The following is a 22,978-nucleotide window of genomic DNA, read 5'->3' as shown; positions in this document are numbered from 1 at the left end:
TTTTTTGAAGTTTTAAATTTTTAGTCCATGTTGAAGAAGAAAACATTTTTTTGCAAAAAAATGGACAACTTAACACAGAAAGTGTTACATTTTGTTAAAAAAATATGTTAAATCTAAATTTTTTTGGAGTTTTAAATTTTTAGTCCATGTTGAAGAAGAAAACATTTTTTTGCAAAAAAATGGACAACTTAACACAGAAAGTGTTAAATTTTGTTAAAAAAATATGTTAAATCTAAATTTTTTTGAAGTTTTAAATTTTTAGTCCATGTTGAAGAAGAAAACATTTTTTTGCAAAAAAATGGACAACTTAACACAGAAAGTGTTAAATTTTGTTAAAAAATATGTTAAATCTAAATTTTTTTGAAGTTTTAAATTTTTAGTCCATGTTGAAGAAGAACACATTTTTTTTGCAAAAAAATGGACAACTTAACACAGAAAGTGTTGAATTTTGTTAAAAAATATGTTAAATCTAAATTTTTTTGAAGTTTTAAATTTTTAGTCCATGTTGAAGAAGAACACATTTTTTTTGCAAAAAAATGGACAACTTAACACAGAAAGTGTTGAATTTTGTTAAAAAATATGTTAAATCTAAATTTTTTTGAAGTTTTAAATTTTTAGTCCATGTTGAAGAAGAACACATTTTTTTGCAAAAAAATGGACAAGAGTAACTCTAATAGAATTTTCGTGTTAATTTAACATATGTAGTGTTAAATTTAAATAAATAAATATGTTATACATTCCTAACATTTTATTTATGTTCAAGTATACTGAATTATATACTACATTAATTTTATGGTCAGGGTGAATTTTTTTTTTATCTTTTCGACATTAATCATTGCTTTTCCTAAGGTGGCCAAAATCGGTACCTCTACCCTTATGTGTTATTTTTCTCCATGTAAATTACTTACAAGAAAATTTATTTAATTTCCAGAAATTTTTATTTACCACTTTTAGGAGTACCCTATTTTGCCCGAAAAATGGAAATTTTTTCCATGTACTTTGAATATCATTGAAAAAAAACTTTGAGTCTCCAAAAACTTATTATTTCCAAAAATACATGGTTTCACTCCCTCCCCCCTTATATAAGTAATTAACACAAAAAATTTAACGCACTAATTTTTCATAAATATACAAAATTTCGACTGTATAGCAATAGATATATATAAGTATAAGTAATTCATAAAATTAAAAGAAAATGCTTGTAATTATTTTAAGCCGAAGTAAAAATAAAAGAAGTCTTTATAAAAAATCTATAAGAATTATATTGATATTGCACAAGAGTCATATCGTGATTCATGAATAACATATATTATAAAAGGGCGTACAGAAATATTATTTTTCAAAGAGTATGCATGAGATTCCACTTTAGATTTTTAGTATCATCTGATAACGCTCGGCCAGCATCCAAGTACTGTAGCAGAGATAGGTATACATACATATACATATTAACGTACTTTGCAATTCTAGCTCACGAGAATATTTGACTACATATATATATATATATATATATATATATATACATTTATACATATCCGTTGAAATTTTCGAGAGCTTGCTGGGCTCTTTTCGTTTTTCCACCCTCTTGTTCATGGCCCGCTTCTCCAAAAGTACAATGTGTGCATCGTTTTCTGTGTAATGCAACCTTCCACTGAGAAAGATCAATTCCAATTGCACTCATATATGCATGAATTTTACACTTTCTTGCGTAGTAATATTACAGTTTGAGCAGTTCCTTTTTTTTTTTTTTTTAAACAATAATAACCATATGTATGATAAGCAAAGTTGTTTACTCATCAACTTAACCTTTTTTAATAAACAATAAGTCGTCTATACTGTAAAACAAGCGGTGGTAAAGTTGACTTATTTTAACACCGATAAGGTGTTATCCCACTAGCATGTCAATGTACATAAGGAGTCAATTCCGATCAGAATCTAATCCGTATGAAAAAACAATATATGGTTTAAATATATCAAATCATATATGTTTGCAACAAAAAAATGTATGATATATTATAAAAAATCATAGAGATTTCCGCCGATTTAATATAAAATTATATACAGTAGTAAATATATGTATTCCATATATGTAACTTATGTGTTTTTTATATTAAGCCATATATACATTTACATTTACCTTATAATATATTGTATTGATATATTTCCTTTTATATTCAAAAAATATAAAATTTTTATATGAAATAAAATATATAATAGCATATAATTTATATTATATATGGCACCATATATTTTCTTTGTTATATTAAAACATATATTTTATTCGGTGTATGTGTATATATATGGATATATTATATATTCGCTTCAAATTAACTAATTTCGAGAATTTTATCTGAAATTTAAAAAGTATATTATAATTTAGATCTAATTTAATCGGAGTCATACGAATAAGAAACTTTTTTTTTCCATACACAATATAAATATATGTTTTTATATATGATCAGAATATATTTTTCGTATATGATAGGAATATATATTTTTATGTATGATAAAAATATAGTTTTTGTATATGACAAGAATATACATTTTCATATATGATGAAAATATATTTTTTGTATATGATTGATATATATTTTATATATGCTAAATATATACGGACTCGTAAATAATGAATATTATATTTTTTAATACAAAAAAAAATATCAGAAAATATAGTTAAATTTGCCACATATATTTTCTGATATTTATCATATATATTTTCATATATGTTATTTTCATACGGGAAGGGTCTGTAAACTTCCTAAGATCCACAAAAAAAAAGTAAGATATAGCCGCTCAATTTTCGTGAAAACTGTAATTTATTCCTTATAATACTCATTCAGTATTGGCAACAACTTGTCTCTCTACATCATCGACAGTCTACTTTACTAAGAAAATAGATAGCGGAGAAAATTAATTCCGATGAAAACTTTCTTAGTGAAATCCAACTATTCCAAAATCAATTAAACTATGAAAACATTACTTGGGTGTAATTAAACTATTTGTAAACACTGCAATGCTGTGTTAGTTAGCTATATAGTAAAACAATTTTCTAAGATATCTAGAAATTACAATCCCACAATGAAATATGTCGCACAATCTTCGCAAGTAGACGAAAATCTACGTCCGCAATCGGATTGCAAGTTAACCTTAAAAATTATTTGAAATCCGGCAAAAAACTTAAAAAGCATAATTTAACCTCGAATTGACTACAAGTTACCGTCAACTATTCGCGTTTTCAAAATTTGGCAGTCAACTTGACATCTACTTTCTGCTATAGACTTCTGTCAACTTGCAATCAAAAGGCTATTAGGGTTATTGTCTATTTTTCCAGATCGGTATGGTAGAGATCTAGTTTTTTCTATCCCACCGAATGGCGGGTTCGAGCCGTTGACCCTCGTAAGAAAAATTATTCGATTCAAGAATAAAAAGCATCGAAATTTTTCGAGCTGGGAAAATAAATATCTGTTGAGTTCTAAAACGTTATGAATAAAGGATGAGCAATTCAGAAAATGTACGGCCACGCATGTAGATATTGATGAATATATTCGGTAAAATCGAGAAACGTGAGATTTAGATATGATTGTGGATGGTAAACGGATAAATGTGCAAATTTGACGAGGTTGTCGCAGCTCACCATTTAGAAATGTTCACGTACAAAGTATGTATATATATATATGGAGTACAATTGTGTTAGCCAAAGAGGAAAGAGGGAACAAGAGTGTGAACATGCGCGTGTTCGCGTCTATTTCTGTATGCGTTGGTCTGCTGTGAATAAAAATAATTAACGGAACCTACGGACATCGGAATCACGATTGATTTACGAGAACCTGAAGTTCGGAAGCGGCACTGGACATTTTGCAAACTGCGTGTTCACGGAGGCTCGATTGATTTTTTCCCCTTTCCATGTCCTCTCGTTCTAGCTTTTTCTCAATCTCCTCACAGTATTTCTGTCATTGGTACACCTTTTTTCACCAAATTAAGTTGTCTCTAGAATTTTCAAAGAAGTTTTCTATAATGCAAGCACATAAAATTTTTAAAGAGGCTTTATTGCAAATAAAAATATCAGAAGTGTATAATCCGTTATCTGAAATATGAACCACAAAAAAATAAAAAATGACAGTATTGTATTTGGTAGTATAAATTAAAACCATTATCTTGTCATTATTGTCTCGGGTGTCTCGAGATTGACATCTATTTTAAAAACAGGCAGATAAACAAGACGAAGAACAAACTACACAAGAGACCAGCTGTCCATGTGGTCAAAAGAACATCGTGAACGAGATCTCGAGTTACTCCCACGAGATTGAGCCAGCTCACTCGCAGCTCCACCTCCCGCAGTGACTCTATCTCGCCTACGCCTATTTGATGAGATCTGCCAAAGAAAACAGATCATCTGCCGCGTGTGGTCTTTGTTGATGTTTTTTTCTTATAAAACCATTCGGATAATCAACGGACAAAAATACAGTCATCACCTATCGGTTCCATCAGCGATATTTACGGTCAAACAAGAATCGCCTCGTGCCCATCTATTCATTCTTCTCTCTTTCATATTGACATTAAGCACTCGAGCAAAGAAAAACTATTCTGCATATTTTGAATTTATACTGTATGGAAAACATTCAAGGATTTTTTTTATCGGGCTAGAATTTAAAAGGCATAATGTTTCTACAACATGCGCTCGTCTTATTGACTACGATTCTTACCAGAAATATGAGCGCTTCGAGCATGCGTCGACAAATCCTCGTTTTAATTCGTAACTTGACCGTTAATAATTTTAAAAAAGTAAATGAATGGTAGAAGTGAGTATTGTAGAAATCTATACATTTTTGTGAAAATCAATAAGTTTTAGGTATGATCAAAAAAAAGGACAATAGGGAATGTCTTGAAATAGTTAAAAATGTTGTGTTTAAAATTTTTTTAATGTAGATAATGTAGAATTTTTTCAAACGCTACGTATTTTTAGAAAGGAACAGATTTAAGTTCAGAATTTACCAGCTAATGATTGATTATGCGAAATTAGAATATTTGGTGAAATATTTGCAAAAACTAAAATAAAAGCAATAAATTCGAAGAAAATTATAATTATCTTAAAAGTGGATTCAAATGTCATGAAATATTAAGTTTTATGAAACTTTTCCAAATTTCATGGAATAAAATTTTTTTCTGAATTTCATGGAATAGCAAATTTTTCTAAATTTCATGGAATAACATATTTTTCCAAATTTTGTGGAATAAAATTTTTTTCCAAATTTCATGGAAAAAAAATTTTCCAAATTCCATGGAGTAAAATTTTTTTCTAAATACCATGGAATAAAAAAATTTTTCTAAATTCCATGGAATAACAAATTTTTCTAAATTTCATGGAATAACATATTTTTCCGAATTTCGTAGAATAAAATTTTTTTCCAAATTTCATGGACTAAATTTTTTTTCCAAATTTCTTGGAGTAAAATTTTTTTCTAAATATCATGGAATAAAAAAATTTTTCTAAATTCCATGGAATAACAAATTTTTCTAAATTTCAGGGAATAACATATTTTTCCAAATTTCATGGAATAACATATTTTTCCAAATTTCATGGAATAACATATTTTTCCGAATTTCGTGGAATAAAATTTTTTTCCAAATTTCATGGACTAAATTTTTTTTCCAAATTTCTTGGAGTAAAATTTTTTTCTAAATATCATGGAATAAAAAAATTTTTCTAAATTCCATGGAATAACAAATTTTTCTAAATTTCATGGAATAACATATTTTTCCAAATTTCATGGAATAACATATTTTTCCGAATTTCATGGAATAACATATTTTTCCGAATTTCGTGGAATAAAATTTTTTTCCAAATTTCATGGACTAAATTTTTTTTCCAAATTTCTTGGAGTAAAATTTTTTTCTAAATATCATGGAATAAAAAAATTTTTCTAAATTCCATGGAATAACAAATTTTTCTAAATTTCATGGAATAACATATTTTTCCAAATTTCATGGAATAACATATTTTTCCAAATTTCATGGAATAACATATTTTTCCGAATTCCGTGGAATAAAATTTTTTTCCAAATTTCATGGACTAAATTTTTTTTCCAAATTTCTTGGAGTAAAATTTTTTTCTAAATATCATGGATTAAAAAAATTTTTCTAAATTCCATGGAATAACAAATTTTTCTAAATTTCATGGAATAACATATTTTTCCAAATTTCATGGAAGAATTTTTTTTTTAATTTCATGGACTAAATTTTTTTTCCAAATTTCTTGGAGTAAAATTTTTTTTTAAATATCATGGAATAAAAAAATTTTTCTAAATTCCATGAGATAACAAATTTTTCTAAATTTCATGGAATAACAAATTTTTAAAATTTCATGGACTAAATTTTTTTTCCAAATTTCTTGGAGTAAAATTTTTTTCTAAATATCATGGAATAAAAAAATTTTTCTAAATTCCATGAGATAACAAATTTTTCTAAATTTCATGGAATAACATATTTTTCCAAATTTCATGGAAAAAAATTTTTCCAAATTTCATGGACTAAATTTTTTTTCCAAATTTCTTGGAAAAAAAGTTTTCCAAATTTCACGAAATAAAAAATTTTTCCAAATTTCATGGATCTTTATAAAATTTCATAGAATACTATGAATTTTATATTCCAAAGTTCTATAAAATATTCCAGAATTCTATACAGCTTCCTTAAATTTCATAAAATTTTATAAAATGATTTTTCCCGGGTAGAACATTACTTTAAATAAAATGTATGATAAAAAAATTTAATAGCGACACTTTGTAGAAGGGTTCTTTAACATCCGTTGATTGTTTTATCTTTATCACATTTTTTTTGCCACTAAAACTCAATTGAAGCTCTTTAACTTTTTTTTCCTTAAAGTATCTTGTGTCGCACCCTCTTGAGAATTTTCTTTAGCTAAGAAATATAGTCTATCTTAGTACTTTCTCTTTATTATTATTTTTTTTTTTTTGCTAAATTCCTATCTGGTATGGAATGGGAAATCCTGTGATCTTTTCGTTTTCTCATCTTTACCAACAGATCACAAGACACTGTTCAAACCCTCCAAAGATTTCCCTTTTCATCCCATTCCACTGAAATATAACCACGACTAAAGTTTAAGAGAGAAAAGACGAAAGTGTAAACAGAAATGAGTTTTCTCAGTTCTCGCCCTCTTATAAAAGATTTCCCTCAAGATTTTCCGGGCCGCAGGCTACAGAGGGGACAAGAAAAGAGAAAGAAAATAGACCTGTTGAACTAAGAAATACGTTGGAATTTTACTCTCGGGAATAGCGAACACCGTTTTCTTACGAGAAACGGATCTGACCTCAATACACCCCTTGAAGTATTAAGAAACAACTTGTTGCACATAAAATTGAGTCCCGGCCAAGGATATCTATCACTTATTCTTTTTTTTTTTTTTGCTTCCAGCGGAAATGGAACAAGACACGCAACGTTCTTTTAATCTTAACTATTCTGGCTTACTTTTTTTTCTTTTTATAGACTGCTATTTATTTCTTTCAATAAAAAACATAATTATATAGTGTTCTTATAAAGTGTTTATAAGTAAAAAAAAAAAAAAAAAAAAAAAAACCGCGAAATCTCGTACAGGACAAATTTCTAGTAATTAAAAATACAGTCACCTGTTCGTTATAAGCCACTTGCCCTCAATTGGCAGTTATTGAGTTTAAATAACTTTCCCCACTTAAACACTCTAAGGAGTATTGTACCAGACTCCTCCCCGTTATCAGCCTCCCTTAAAATTGTCTATAAGTAACGATAAAAAAAAAAAATAGACAAAACCATAAAAAATAAAACAGGCTTATAATGAGTAGTCGAGAACAAAACTAAACTCGCAGTAGACTGAAATTACAAAAAAAATTAAAAACGTGTTTAAAAAAAAAAAAATTTAATGAGAGAAGTGAAAGTTATTTTATCAAAAAGTGTCTTATGGAAAAAAATTCCGAATCAATATTTTTTATTTTCGAATTCTATTGATGGGTAATGAATTTAATCTCTTTATTAATCACTGAGTGGCAATGAGAATTTTATTACCTTCTTACCAAGTCATTTGAATATTTTGACTTGAGTGAATACTTTATCATCCATAAGACTACTTGTTGAATCCTTTGCTTCTAAGATTATACTACGCTAAGAAACCACTTGTTGAATGTTTCTTAGCTTTCGTATTTCTATAGAAACCATCAAGAAGCTCATTTTATATAAGTATCCAGTGTTGGGGGTTCGAAATTCAGTTTTCTTTATAGATTATCAATCACATGGGTTTCCATAAATGATTACTAAAAATTAGGGGTGTGCTAATAGTTTGAACTTCGTCAAAGAATATTCGTGAATTTTTTAACTAAAATTTGTCTAATTCGGACACTTCGAAATTCGTAAATTTCCTTCGAGAAGACTTAAAATTGTGTTATTTTTCCAATAATTCAAATTGGTACCAGAAATATATATAAAACTCAGACACAAGTCTACAGAATCATTAGTTTTTGTTTCTAAAACTCAGTTTACTGTTGAACAAGAACATTTGAAAGCTGATCCAAATTTTCGGATTTGAATCAAATAATTCGTAAAATTACAAATAATTTACAAAATTGTATACGTTTTAAACTGATGAATAATTCGAAGTCATAAATAATTCAAAAACTCAAAAATTGATGAACAATCTGAAAATTTTGAATTTATCGAATTTGACTCGAATAGTATTCGAGTATTCGATGAATACGCCCCTAATTTATTGTTTCACAAACACACGGTTCTAATGAGTTTTTTCTAAAAAGTTACGAAGTATTAAAAAATAACATGACTTTATAATGTACTTCAGTAGAAAATCATACTATTTTGATAAATGATATAAAGCGCTCTAATATTGAAACTAGATATTCTGACATCTCCATAGTAGTTAAGGATCAATATTACAGCACTTGAATGTCATCTAAAAATCTGCTCAGCAGACTTATCTTAAAGCATACAAGTATGGTATCAGGTTACTAAAAATAAATATAAATACATATTATATTATATTATTCTACAAAGTTTATAAATAAAAATCAAATTCACGATTTTTTTCTATAGCTCGTGTTCTTCTCTTATTTCATTAGTTCGATGAAAGTTCAAAGATAAGTTTTTTATGGAATAAATGGGCGTCGCTGAGACAGCCACATGTTGTGATATGCGATTACAGTTGAGAGCAGAGTTTCAATTAATAAGGTTCTGATTAGTAATTTCGATAGTCTTGACTGCGATTACAGTAAATGTGAAATATTGAAAAAATATATAATACTTGATAAATATGTACTTGTAAACAAAGATAAATGTATGACATCAATGTAAGCGCATGCGCGTAGTTTTCTCTTCAAACAAGGTGGCATTCGATAAGTCAAAATTTCCGTTTTTTATTTATAATTTTATCAAAAGTCATTTACATTCGAGTTTCGTCGGAAATATTCGGCTCTTTTCGTTCATTCTAGTACTGATAGGTTAGAATTCATTGCATGACGTATTCAGACTTAATTTGTATCACTTGAGAATATTGTAAATGAAACAAAAAATATCTTAAGTCCAATAATCTTTAGTTATCAATTTTATTAGAATTTTATATAGATTACGCAGCACTTTCATCATTTCCTTATCTATGTAACCATCTGTTATCCTCATGGGGTTAGCATATAGATTATAAAAAATCAACCAATTGATATCTTTACATTTATATTTATATATAGGGACATGTTTTCTTTACCACGATTTTATAATCGATACTTTAGTAGCCTTCGTAATCTTTACGATCCTCTATCTACTTCTTTTGTCATCTTTTTTAATTTTTTTCAACTCCGGAATTTTTTTCTTTCCGCAGCTGTGTGTGTACTTAAAAAAAAAAAAAGGTGACAGTCTGACATTTATTGACCAAAATACACGACCAATGATTGAGATAAAAAGGAAAGTCTATAGCAGAATACAAGGAATCAAAAAAGCAGACCTAGAAACACATTGAGTGATTTTGAAATTTTTCCCGCGAGCGGGACAAGACAAAATTTCACTGCTGGTCAAATAAAATTTTATGAACATCTGGTTTTCAACAAAAAATAAAAGAAGCGTAGTAGGACATTGTGTAGCAAGGGATGAAACAAGACGAATTTAGACGAGGGTAAAGTCGATTGCCCGACCCTAAGTCTGAAATCGCGCCTAATTCGAAACTTTTGAAACGATGGTACAAAAAAATTTTTTGGCGCGAACTTTTCAAACTCAGATTACGTAAAGTTCAAAGTATGCTACAGAGTTGAACTAATTTCGACTTTTTCGAAATAAGAACTTTGTATAAAATATGCAGTTGATTTAAAGAATTGATAAAAGGAAGAATGGGAAATAAAGATACATTTAAAGAAGGGACTTGGCCGAAAGCAGAATAGCTAATAGATCACAAACTTAAGGACAAAGAGGAGGATGTCGTGGCCGGAACGAAACTTTACCTATTTGTTAAGTCTTGCTGCTCGAAATTGTCTGAGACACTGTGGCATTGCTTCCCTCTCACAACGTAAACGTTATATGAACTCGAGGGTAAGCATAAACTGCCTGATAACACTGAGAGAAGGTTACTTCGATGACAAAGTTGGATGCAACAAAACTTTAGGGGTGAATATTCTGCAATGACTTGACATCCTAATAGTAACATACACTCAAGAAATTACTTTCCTTCATTTTTTATTCGTTTTTTTTTTTTTTGCTACAGAAACTGTACAAGTCCGACTGCACTGGAAATTTATTGCGATAAGTCCGAAAATAACAAATTGTTTGCTTACATATCTCTTAATATAAGTTGGGGTGTAAGGGAGGGAGGGGCGAAAGAGGGTACCTATGGAAGGGGAGGCAAATAATTGTAATTTCAAATTAATTAAATTTTAATGTCAGCAATCGATTAACCGAAATATCAAATTCAAAATAATGGTTTACTATAAAATGATCTAATTTTGTTTTATGATTTATTTTCAGAAACCAGCACTTTCCTCATCACTCCATCACACAACCGTAAGTGTTTATTAGCAATAAAAGACGAAATTTTAGTATATCGTATTGATACTGGTTTCAAATATGACCGGTCTCATTTTTTGCGACGACTTTGAAGCTTACCCTCGACATTATCAAAGAATGTACAATTAAAAAAATAAAATTGCGGTAACTGATGTAAGAAACATTTAAATATTCTCTAAAGAAAGATCTTTCCATTAGCATATATGTATGAGGCTATGTTGGTTGACAATGCAACTGCCTGCGAAAAGATATTCGCCGGGGGGTTGTTTGAGAGAAGAGAGAACGAAGAGCAGAAAAGGGATGGAGCACTGTTGAGAAAGATAGAGGGTATCAGGGAGGCGGAGATGTGTTCTAAGGTAGATAATCATGCTTGCTGATTTCTTCCCTAATTAAAGTTGCACTGTCACCGACGAGCCCCTGCGGAGTCACAACCGCCTGCAATTCGTCGCTCTTCTTTTCCCACTCAATGTCAACACTGCCACATAGTTTAGGCTCACGCGTGTGACAAAGACAAAAGTAAATTGCTCGCGGCATAAAGCCAGATATATATATATATATATATATATATATATATATATAGTTTTTTTCCTTTTAGTAACCACCCGAATGATGCATGATATAGTATAGTAATCGATCCACATTATTTATGCACAGTAAAAAATATTGTGTATTTGTGTTGAACTGGTCTGTGCTAAATTTTCTGTGTTAAATCAGGAAAATTCACTGTGTTACTTGGAAATTTTAAATCGAATCACTATTTAACACTTTAAAAGTGTTACTTACTACAAAAATTACATTTTATCAAAATTTGGACCTGAATTTCTTATCAAAATCTGAACACAAATTTCATATCAAAGTTTGAACTTAAAGTTCATATCAAAATTTGGACCCAAGTATCGTATCAAAATTTGAACACGAATTTTAGATCAAAATTTGAATTTAAATTTCATATCAAAATTTGAACCTAAATTTCATATCAAAATTTGAACCTTAATTTCATATCAAAAATTCATATCGAAATTTGAACCTAAAATTCATATCAAAATTTGAACCTAAATTTCATATCAAAATTTGAACCTTAATTTCATATCAAAAATTTATATCAAAATTTGAACCTAAAATTCATATCAAAATTTGAACCTAAATTTCATATCAAAATTTGAACCTTAATTTCATATCAAAAATTCATATCGAAATTTGAACCTAAAATTCATATCAAAATTTGAACCTAAATTTCATATCAAAATTTGAACCTTAATTTCATATCAAAAATTTATATCAAAATTTGAACCTAAAATTCATATCAAAATTTGAACCTAAATTTCATATCAAAATTTGAACCTTAATTTCATATCAAAAATTCATATCGAAATTTGAACCTAAAATTCATATCAAAATTTGAACCTAAATTTCATATCAAAATTTGAACCTTAATTTCATATCAAAAATTTATATCAAAATTTGAACCTAAAATTCATATCAAAATTTGAACCTAAATTTCATATCAAAATTTGAACCTTAATTTCATATCAAAAATTCATATCGAAATTTGAACCTAAATTTCATATTAAAGTATGAACCTTTATTTTAAATCAAAATTTAATATCAAAATTTGAACTTAAATTTCATATCAAAATTTGAATCTGAATTTCATATCAAAATTTGAACCTAAATTTCAGATCAAAATTTGAATCTAAATTTCAGATCAACATTTGAATCTAAAGTTCATATCAAAATTTGAACACGAATTTTAGATCAAAATTTGAATTTAAATTTCAGATCAACATTTGAATCTAAAGTTCATATCAAAATTTGAACCTCAATTTCAGATCAAAATTTGAACCTCAATTTCAGATCAAAATTTTAATCTAAAGTTCATATCAAAATTTGAACACAAATTTCATATAAAAATTTGAACCTAAATTTCAGATCAAAATTTGAACCTAAATTTCAGATCAAAATTTGAACCTAAATTTCAGATCAAAATTTGAATCTAAATTTCAGATCAACATTTGAATCTAAAGTTCATATCAAAATTTGAACACGAATTTAGATCAAAATTTAAATTTAAATTTCATATCAAAATTTGAACCTAAATTTCATATCAAAATTTGAACCTCAATTTCAGATCAAAATTTAAATCTAAAGTTCATATCAAAATTTGAACATAAATTTCATATAAAAATTTGAACCTAAATTTCAGATCAAAATTTGAATCTAAAGTTCATATCAAAATTTGAATTCAAATTTCATACCAAATTTGAAACTAAATTTGTATCAAAATTTGTATCTAAATAGTCTGTATTAAAAAATAAGACAAATTATGTTGATTCTGACACAATACTCTTTCCTGTGTCTGGATTAAAAAATATTATTTTCTAATTTCAAAGTGAATAAATAAAAAATAAATCAATATAAATAGTAATTCATCATACATTCAATAATATGATCCATAGATAGACTAATACAAAAAAGCTGATGGGCAATAAAACCACAAGGGATTATATCGAGGGAAATGTCGATTTATTCCAGTCAGGGTTCATTTAAAGAACTGAAGAAAATATACGTATTATAGCCAGGTAAGGGGCTACGAGGATCGAGAAAACAGATTGTAGAACAGTAAAGAAGAGGGTATTTGGCTCAAACAGGTCTCAAGGTGCATGTCTGGGCACATTTAAAGGGCCAAATAAGAAAGCGCCAGATGGTTCGACCTACCCTAAAGTATAAGCTCGAATTAACGACATCACTTACGGACGCTCACGTACATATAAATAGATACGTGGGTAACCTTTTTACAAGGGTCTGTCTACATCAAGAAATGAATTTTTCACAATTATTTTTCTTCGTTTTTCCTGTAAAATTCAATCCTCCCATCTTTGTTTCGTTGCAGTTCTCATCCCTTGTTCTCTGTTTCTTTTCTTTCCTTCTCTAATCTTCCTCACGCCTCTGTTGTTGATTATTCTACGATTGAATGCAAAGAAACTTCTCTATCGTTAAACATATGTTACCGAGTCCTTGTATACTTATACAGAGTGTCTAATGTGCACTCGAGTTACCCAAAACTATTCATTATTTTCTTTAATAGTCCATCAGACTATTAGAGAAAAATGGATGAAAACAGATGAACAATCAGACCGGATATTGATATAAGTGTTATTCTGATCGTACAATATGTAGCAATACATTGAATGAACAGAAATATAATAAGAAATAAATATTCTCTTTATCATTTTTGCTTATATATGGTTGCCTGAAATCAAAAAAATTATTCGGGTAGTTGCATTTTATTCAAGCAATTAGATTTATAGGGGTGGGAGAGGCAAAAGGGGGTATTTATGGAAATACTAAGTTTTCGATGACTAAAATACGCCAAATCTTTTTGTTTTTAATGATATTAAAGGTTAGTAGATAAAATTTTTAGCTGCCGTTAATAAATAAAATTTTCTTTTCTGGCGGGCAAAATGGGGTACCCTTTAAAAAAGTTGAAAAAAAAATTTCTGAAAGTTGATCAAATTTCATTAAATTAAATTTTTTTTTATGTAAAATACATACAGAAAAATTACATTTCACATCATTGGTGGATACGAAGGGAGAAAAAAATTTTTTTTGTGTGGCAGAGAGACCTCCCTCCAAAAAATGATAATTTTTTTTTTTTAATTGAATTGTTATCAATTAAAAAATAAAATATTATTTTCAAATATTTTTAGTGGGCAAATTTGCCCCAACTACAGGAAATCAGCCGGAAAATGAATTAACATTTTAATTTTTTTTTTTAATTAGATAAAAATATGAAAGAATCATTTTTCAGAACTTTCAGCTGGTCCATTTTGCCCCAGGTGTCATGCGTAGGTCTTAAAATGTTTTAAAATATCAGACATACAGTAATTAGACGAAAACAAAAAAAATTGTTTCTTTGACCAAATTTTGGGATACCCCCTTTTGCCCCCTCCCCTTCCCATATAAATTTTTGAACCGAAGGTATTTTTCGGCATTTTTCGAAATACTAAAACAATTTTTTAAAAATGGTGACATGAGACCCTCTACAATAGCAATATTTATAAAAAAAAGTAATAACAGAACCTTGAGAGATTTTTTTATCGATATCGTTTATTGACACTAGAAAAAATTTCTCAAAAAATGAAACTTATCAAAAAAAAGGTCTTATATTCTAACAGCAACTTTTCTTGTATCATCTGTTCTTATGTTGAACACGATGTTATTTTAAAGTCATTGATCTCATGAAAAAAAAAAAATATAGTTAGAACTTATGGGGAAGTAAAATGGATGAGTATATTTAATTAAATCTTCGAGAAACAATTTTTTATGTTTCCCAAGATCGAGAATGATTCCACAGAATTTCCGTGGAAAAGGGGGATCCGATGATTATGTTGGGTTTTTTCATAGTTTACTAAACGCTAATATCAAAATAGCTCGTGCGCTACCTGAGCAGCTGCGTCGTCGTACTGAAGGTTCTTTAACGTAGCCATAAGTTTTATTTTTATTTAACCTCACCTTATGGGTCGTACACGCGCTGTATTACTAAACTAGAGAGTAAGAGGGTGAGAGTGAAAAAGAAAGAAGAGAAGGGGAGAAAGTAAGAGTTGTAAGACCCCTTAGCTAGACACCGCCAGGTACCCAGCGTAGCTCTAATGTCACAGTTGAGAGGGGATACCATCTGTCCCCTCTCCCCCATATGTGTGTAACATCAGGTGTGACGACGTATGTATAGGTACTGTGCTACCTATGGAACGTCTGCCTTACGATTAACCCCCTGTGTTGATTAACAGCGTTGCCAAGTTTTTGCACTTTCTATAGAAATTTCATTTTTTAGTCACTTCGTGTTTTTTTTTCTGATCCGGCTTAAATTAAAATTCAACATATTTTTTTTGTCATGTACAAAGTACTCATTTCAGTTACAAAATAATTTTCTATGGAATATTAATAAATTTTTACCATTGCATTGAACCTCAATTTGAAAAATTTTATCAAGTACTCGTTCGTTGTCGCTTGGAAAATAATGTGATTAAAAGAAAGCACTATTCTTATTACCGTGATGCTCACCGGCTATTTATAAGCATGTAGATGAATAGCTTAGCAGTCCCTTACACGCCTATGACACTAGACTGAGGTAATAAAGCGAAACCTCGTTACAAGCTAGTATGAAGAAGGCCTCTAGCATAATTTTATTCGTCGCTCTTTTCAGTGAACGTCTTTGAATAAACTATATAAAGCTAAGACAACTTTTTTTATCGTATATTGTATTTTCGATAAGAATTAGTCATGTTTAGGATCACTTACTTATAAAATCACAAAATGCTGACATTCCGCTAGAGCTTTGGGCGCCATCTTAAAAACGTTTTGGCCGATATCTAAGAAACTATGCACTTTAGGGCAGAAGTTACAGAAACCATTATTGTAGAGAATAGAATTTCGCATCTTTTGTTTCCTGTAAATTTTTTTGTGAAACTTACCGTTTACGATTTATGGCTCATTTAATGGGGTTTTATATTTCGCCCGATAACTCTTATAATATTGGATCAATCGATAAAATGTATTTAATCATTTTTGAAGGTTAGTCTATTCTCTAAAACTTTTTTTTCTAATGTCTATACTTTTTGAAAAAATTTGATCCCATACTATTCCTTATGTCGATTATTTTCAATAATTTTTAGTCTAGTTTTGGATGCCTTTAGATAAAAATCCGACTTTGTTTTCATAATAGTCTGCCTTCTTTTGATTTTACCCGGTCCCAAATCCGACTTTTGCCTATTATTTTTTTTCGTCTGCTTTTATCGACTTTACATCAAAAACATCTTAAAAAATTTAAAGACTGCCCTATTAATCAAAACAATTTAGGCTTAAATCAGATTTAATTTTTCTACCTGGAAGATAAAATCTACTAAGACCTTAGATATCACACTTCAGTTATTTTATGCACCCGAAAATCGGGCGCGAATTATAAAATCCGAATAACCCCGAAAAAAAAGTCATTCGGCAAGAAGTATTTAGGAATTTTGTTTTAATAATTGACATCCTTAAACTACATGTTTTGATTCCGAATTTCACTTACTCGTGGTAAATAAATTGATAAAAAAAAAAAACTTTTTGGTTGACTTTAGAAAGCAACGCGTGTCTACTTCACATCGGCTCTTAAAGTTTGAAAAAAAAATTACCAAACAATAAGTAGCATATCTGAAAAGGTCAATGCATTGCTCTTGATTGGTTTGAAAGCTTGGCTTGGCGTGTGTTCACTCTATTGAATTGCGCAACTCATATTTGCGCGCTATCAAGGGGGTCTTATGCCCCCTACTATTCCGTGCCTAAAAAAAGGGACTTATGATAGAAAGGAGAGTGTAGGAAAGAGAAACAATTTTGCGGGTTTTCTGTCCAGACATAGCTCTTCTGGATTCACAAATACATGGCACACGTCATAAAACATCTGCCGTACGTGAAGCCCTCGCTTTTGTATGAAGAGTGAGAGGGAAAAGGAGTAGCCACTAACAGCTAAGAAGGGTCTGAGAATTGAGACAAAGAAAGAGTTTATGACGTAGTAAACATATATGTGGAACAGCTGCATATATGTGATGTAGAATTCGACCGAGGGGGCCTTATGTAGTTCTTGTCACCTTAGGTATATAAAAGATCAGAGGGAGAAAACTACCCCCGATCGAATCCTGGCATACACAACCCCATAAGATTTATCATTTTAGATTTACTAATTTTTTCTGGGCTCGATACATCAAGAAAATTTTAAATTGAAAATGAAAATTTTCTTAAGGTGATAAAAAATTTTTCTTGAGCCCATAAAGAAAATGAACACAGCATTTACTAAAAAAATGAAATATTTTTATTTCCTGAAAAATATCTTACTATACTCGAACTGTAAACACATTCACACACACACATGCCAGACGTACACATGAATTCGCGTGCGGGTAGAAAGATAATAGGGGGCCCCCTTCGAGACTTGTCATTATTACTCGATGGCATAGGTGCAGAACTTGAGAGGGGTCCGCTCCCTTTTTCCTTTTCTTTCTTTTTCTTCAAAGTTTCCCCCTTAGTCTCCCATAGCCACGCATCTGTCAGGGGCACGCGACTCGTTCGAGTATAATCTGCTTCTATCAGTTTAACTATACTTCAATATACAACAAGTTCAAATTTGAACGACAATATATGCTGTGTCTTCCGATTCTTTTTAAATAAATTACGTCTAAATTCGATAATGCTAAAATTACCCTGAGATTTTAGGTGACGTAAGACCTTGATATTTTTGAAAATCACATCAACTGTTTCAATACTCTGAAAGTATTCAATTTTTCAAAAATATGTGAAATTTTTATTACATCAAAGGAAATTTTCTAAAGATTTATATTTTCAGCATTGTCATTCTGCGTGAATAAATCGAAAAGGGTACACGTAATTGTTGAAATAAAAATCTTAAGAAATATCAATTTTGTGGATTCTCATATTTCTCAATATATTCTTAGTTCCTTCTCAGAGAATGTAAATCTTTGAATTTGTGGGGTTCTGCATATAAAAAGAAAGAAAAAATCTAGTCTATGACCAGGTGTATGGAGAAGAAACATCACCTGGTTCTTACAAAAACTTGTCAATTTTGCTCAAAAATCAAGAGCCGAGCATCTTAATTCCCATGCATATATACACATATATATATATATATATATATATATATATATAAGAAAGCTAAGCATTTTACGAGTTGACATTTTTTTCAAAGTCGTTCAACTTTATCAGCTTGTTTCTACAACAGCTGTTTTATTAAAAACGTGTTTTATGGTAAAAATTACAATTTGTTCGAGTACATGGAGAAAAAAATTATGGTAATTCTTTGTACGTTTATAAAATATCAGCCTATGGCAGTATGGTAATAATTACTTCGAATTATGGAATATACGCCCATAATTTCTGGGAAAAGTTCCTAAACCTGGTACTGATTACCATAATTTAGTAATGCTTACCAGAAAAGTATGGTAATGATTACTATGATAGTATGGTAACCATTACCGTGACCATTAATATGGAAATGATTCCCATACTGTGAGGAATGTCTGCAAGTAATGGTAATTGTTACTATGTGGTAATGATTACTGTGATAGTATAGTAAAAATTACTATGATAGTATGGTAACTATTACCATTACTATTAAAATGTGAGAATTTTGAACAAGTTAAGGTAATCGTTACCGTGTTTTATGGTAATGATTACTATGCTGGTATGATAATTATTACCGTAACCATTAGTCAGGTAATGATTCCCATATTGTCAGGAATTTCTACAAGTTATGGTAATCGTTACCATATATTATAGTAATGATTACTGTGAGTATGGTAACAATTACTATGATACTATGGTAATTATTACCATCAACAATAGTATGGTAATGATTCGTATAATGTCAGGAATTTCTATAAATTATGGTAATTGCTACCATGTATTATGGTAATGATTACTATACTAGCATAGTAACGATTACTATGTTAGTATGGTAATTATTACCATTAGTATGGTAATGATTCCCATGATATGATGAATTTCTGCAAGTTTTAGTAATTATTACCCTATGTTATGGTTATAATTACTATAAAATTCAATAAAAATAGAAACTAAAATTATGATGTTCTACAGAAACGAATTATTAATTTTTTTATAAAAATAATAATGAGAAAATTTGATAACAAAGGTAAACTTTTAGTGATGCCTTCATATTTTTTTATAAATATAACATGTTTCCCATTTTCGCATAAATTATAAAAAATTAATGAGTTTTAAAAAATTTATTTTTAACAATTTTCGGTTAAATTATTATGATTTTATTTTTTTATTTTTTTTAATTCTCCCCGTTACTACTCAGTTCGCTGAACGATCAATGATTTGAAGCGCGTTTTTTTTTTGGTCAGTCTCATCCCATCCTTGTTGGATATCTGTCTACTCTCTACATTCCTATCCTCTTTTTATTCCCTCCTATTTCTCTCTCTCTCCATTCCAATCCCCACTTTTCCCCGTTTTCTCTGACATTGGTCCATCCGTAAAGCTTTTTAACGTCCTATCTTTTTCTCTCTGGCACTCTGTATATCTGTTCTTCCTATTTGCCCTCTATTTTATCTGTCTTCCTCACATTTCCATATCTTCTGTAGCTTCATCTCTATTTTTTTCCCGATTAGTATTAGCGAATTTTTTATTTCACTCTTTCTTGTTTCCTATGTCCATATGCATTCTTTTAAGGCTGCAGTGCGCGTTCGCTGCGGCTTTGCGAATTTGTGTGTGCATTCAGAGATAAACTTCCCAAGAGCTTATGGACGAGAGAGCAAAAAAGAGCGACGTATTAAAAGGGAAGTAATTTAACGCATGCGCATATTCAAATTTGCTGACCACAATCATCCACTTCCTCAATCTTCTGGATTTTGATAATTAATTTGATCAAAATTTGAGCCTTATTAATCTACTTAGCGATTTACTGTAAAAAATAATGTCGATTATTCGAAAGCTAGTAAATGAATCAAGGTCTTGGTGTAATTAACAAGTCAGGCTTCTTGAATGACTACTCACTATTTGCCTTCCCCTTGGAGTATATAAAATAAAGAAGACTGAAAGTCTGATTGTAACCCCATCGAAACAAGACAGACTGTAGCTTGAACTTTTGGACGTGGACAGAACGCGGCTATAGTTTGTAGGGTCCAATGGAGCAAACTGAGCGCTCAAAACCCCTCTACGATCTCTTCTAACTCAGTACGTTCGAGGCGGCAAATAAAATCGTATTTTATCCCTTTGCTGAGTGAAAATTCACCGTCCGTCTCTGTCCCGCCTCTTTTTTTCCCCATAAACTCCCCTTGCTCTTGGAAGCTCGTACATCAAAGCTCAGTTCATGTCTGTCTTGTTCGGCGAATATGCTGCCTCGCATTTCCAGACTCGGACGCTTGCCGAACCCCTTTAACATTTACTATCCTTCCTCTGTCCTTGTTCAGTTTCTGATCATTCTCCTCCCGCCTTTCTTTTTTCCCAATCTCATCTCGTGTACAACTCATAAACTTTTTTACCAAGCTCCCAGCTAACTTCCGGTTCTATATCATATACGCATTTATTTGTCTCTCGGTATATGCGGGATGTGGCACTGAACTATCTCATTCTGCTTTTCTCCAGTGCTTCCACTACTTAATTTTACATCACTCTTTTTTCCCCAAGACACAGATATAATTATTTTTCCTGTTATCATCATTATTTAAAAACAAACTTGGTTTCATTTTGAAAAAAACATCGGACATAATTGTGGATTCAAATCTAATTAACTCCGTAATGGGAAAGGAAGGTTTCAAAACAGCAAGTTATATCGTATTTTTGAAACCTACTGATTGAAAGAGATGATTCAAAACGATTCAATTTTAATACTATATATATACATTTATTCAAACTGCTTCAAAATCAAAAGATTGATGATAAACTCATTTGACTAAATTATGATCTTTTTTTGAGACACAATCGATACACCTCTTACTTTTTTAATTTTAAGTTGTGTTTATGGTTCAACAAGAATTACAAATTTTACATAAAAAGTAACCGAACTGACCGACAGTGGTTTTCAGTTGATAACTCGATTAGTCCCTTGAGTTAATTTAGTTTTCTGTCTTCCTTTTTTTTTCTCTCTCATTCATATTAATTCACAGTAAATGCAATTTTACGTAATTGCAACGGCGAGACAGAGCAAAGCTTGCAAGTCCAGATAAGATAGGGTGAAAAACATTAAAAAGGAATAAGAGAAAGAGAAATAAAGATTGATGAAACTAATTGATTGATCGAATAAAAAATTTAAATTATGTAAATTTTTAAAAATCCCAATACGGCTTTCATTCGAATCCGAATCCGCTCCAATTGGAGTTCTGGAGCTAAAAAAAATGACTGCGCAGACCTTCTACGCAGTTACATATTTACCGATAATTGAGTATCCCATCTGCTGTAACCATCAGACATTATTAGAGCACATATACCGTCTGACGAGAAGACCCATGTTAGTAGTAAATGATTTTTGAAGTATACTATTAAAGAATATGATAGAGCTGTAATTATTCCATTTTACACCACTTCACAATAATTGTAGCAGACCAGACCTCGTTGTCTAGTTTTCGTAAATAAACTCAACAACAGAAACTAGCCAATGAGTTGCAGTTTTCTAAGTATCCTATTATTTTGACTAAATTTATATTAGTGACAACGTACTTCTTTAAACAGCATTAAACGTTGCCTAAAAGATGTCATTATGAAAAATATGTTTTTTTCGATCCTTCAATTTTTGGACTGTATATAGTGACGTTAACTCAAAGAATTTGATGGTAATTTTTACATAAAAAATTTATAGAAATTATGGAATGATGGTAAAAATTACGGATGACGTCATATTCGAAAATGTTGAAATTTTTATTAGAATACTAAAATGGATGAAAATGTAAATTAAATTTTCGGTCTAAATTAAAATTAAAAGAATTATAAAATTAACAATTTACGATTATTTAATAAACTGCAGTCACATGAGAAAAGAAAAAAAGAAAATAATGTGAATACTAGATTTTTGTTAATCTGAGTAAAGTGGCAGAGGGGATTTATGCAGTTGTGCTTGAGTAAAAAAGAGGGGATATAACAAACGCAACGAAGCAAGAGAGTGAGAGGATGAGAATAAAGTCCGAAGGGATTTGTTGCTGTGTGGATGCATCGCTGATCTGGCAAAGAGAAATTCAAATTGAAATTTTATCACGACAGCGATAACTTCGGAAAAATTACGGATTTTCGTTATCGAAATAAATTAATGGTTTTTAATACATGGGGGGGGCAAAGTTTTATAAAAAAATTTGTAACACCTCCCCCTTTCTAGGGAGCAGCTGAAAATTTTTTTTATTCCTTTTGAATATCGAAAAAAAAATGCACTTTTGAAGAATGC

At 30.0% G+C, this 22,978-nt stretch overlaps 1 long non-coding RNA gene across 1 annotated transcript in view; it reads left to right on the top strand.

The window, feature by feature from the left end:
• Positions 1-22,978, top strand: part of LOC128668385 (uncharacterized) — a 66,196-nt gene that overhangs the window by 19,524 nt on the left and 23,694 nt on the right. The window contains exon 3 of the long non-coding RNA XR_008404124.1: positions 10,996-11,031. This is a non-coding gene — a long non-coding RNA (uncharacterized LOC128668385). The remainder of the gene's footprint in view (positions 1-10,995; positions 11,032-22,978) is intronic.

This window comes from Microplitis demolitor, chromosome 8 (assembly GCF_026212275.2).
Source record: "Microplitis demolitor isolate Queensland-Clemson2020A chromosome 8, iyMicDemo2.1a, whole genome shotgun sequence".
Taxonomy (NCBI): domain Eukaryota; kingdom Metazoa; phylum Arthropoda; class Insecta; order Hymenoptera; family Braconidae; genus Microplitis; species Microplitis demolitor.
This window is presented reverse-complemented; position numbering and strand designations above follow the sequence as displayed.